Below are 1,956 nucleotides of genomic sequence, written 5' to 3' on the forward strand. Positions count from 1 at the left end.
CAAAATCCCGACCAGTTATAGAAACTGGAGTTAAAAATCCCGACCAGTTATAAAACTGAATTTAAAAATCCCGACCAGTTATAAAAACTGAATTTGAAAATCCCGACCAGTTATAGAAACTGGATTTGAAAATACTGGCCAGTTATAGAAACTGAATTTGAAAATCCCGACCAGTTATAAAAACTGGATTTGAAAATCCCGACTAGTTATAAAACTGGATTTGAAAATCCCGACGAGTTATAGAAACTGAATTTGAAAATCCTGATCAGTTATAACACTGGATTTGAAAATCCCAACCAATTATAAAACTAGATTTGAAAATCCAGACCAGTTATTAAAAATGGATTTGAAAATCCCGACCAGTTATAAAACTAGATTTGAAAATCCCGACCAGTTATAGAAACTGGATTTGAAAATCCTGACCACTTATAAAACTGGATTTGAAAATCCCGACCAGTTATAGAAACTGGATTTAAAAATTCCGACCAGTTATGACACTAGATTTGAAAATCCCGACCAGTTATAACACTGAATTTGAAAATCCCGACCAGTTATAAAAACTGGATTTGAAAATCCCGACCAGTTATAGAAACTGGATTTGAAAATCCTGACCAGTTATAGAAACTGGATTTTAAAATCCCGACCAATTATAGAAACTGGATTTGAAAATCCTGACCAGTTATAGAAACTGGATTTGAAAATCCCGACTAGTTATAGAAACTGGATTTGAAAATCCCGACCAGTTATAGAAACTGGATTTGAAAATATCGACCAATTATAGAAACTAGATTTGAAAATCCCGACCAGTTATAAAACTGGATTTGAAAATCTCGACCAGTTATAGAAACTGGATTTGAAAATCCCGACCAGTTATAAAAACTGGATTTGAAAATTCCAACCAGTTATAGAAACTGGATTTCAAAATCCCGACCAGTTATAGAAACTGGAGTTGAAAATCCCGACCAGTTATAAAACTGAATTTAAAAATCCCGACCAGTTATAAAAACTGAATTTGAAAATCCCGACTAGTTATAGAAACTGGATTTGAAAATCCTGACCAGTTATAGAAACTGAATTTGAAAATCCCGACCAGTTATAAAAACTGGATTTGAAAATCCCGACCAGTTATAAAACTGGATTTGAAAATCCCGACGAGTTATAGAAACTGAATTTGAAAATCCTGATCAGTTATAACACTGGATTTGAAAATCCCGACCAATTATAAAACTAGATTTGAAAATCCAGACCAGTTATAGAAAATGGATTTGAAAATCCCGACTAGTTATAAAACTGGATTTGAAAATCCCGACCAGTTATAGAAACTGGATTTGAAAATTCTGACCAGTTATAAAACCGGATTTGAAAATCCCGACCAGTTATAGAAACTGGATTTAAAAATTCCGACCAGTTATGACACTAGATTTGAAAATCCCGACCTATTATAGATACTTGATTTGAAAATCCCGAACAGTTATAAAAACTGGAGTTGAAAATCCCGACCAGTTATAGAAACTGGATTTGAAAATCCTGACAGTTATAGAAACTGGATTTGAAAATCTCGAACAGTTATAGAAACTGGATTTGAAAATCCAGACCAGTTATAGAAACTGGATTTGAAAATCCCGACCAGTTATAAAATCTGGAATTGAAAATCCCGACCAGTTATAGAAACTGGATTTGAAAATCCCGACCAGTTATAAAAACTAGATTTGAAAATCCCGACCAGTTATAAAACTGGATTTCAAAATCCTGACCAGTTATAGAAACTGAATTTGAAAATCCCGACCAGTTATAAAAACTGGATTTGAAAATCCCGACCAGTTATAAAAACTGGATTTCAAAATCCCGACCAGTTATAGAAACTGGATTTGAAAATCCTGACCAGTTATAGAAACTGGATTTGAAAATCCCGACTAGTTATAGAAACTGGATTTGAAAATCCCGACCAGTTATAGA

Source organism: Nuphar pumila, chromosome 10 (assembly GCF_984573655.1).
Source record: "Nuphar pumila chromosome 10, dmNupPumi1.hap1.1, whole genome shotgun sequence".
NCBI classification, from domain to species: Eukaryota; Viridiplantae; Streptophyta; class Magnoliopsida; order Nymphaeales; family Nymphaeaceae; genus Nuphar; species Nuphar pumila.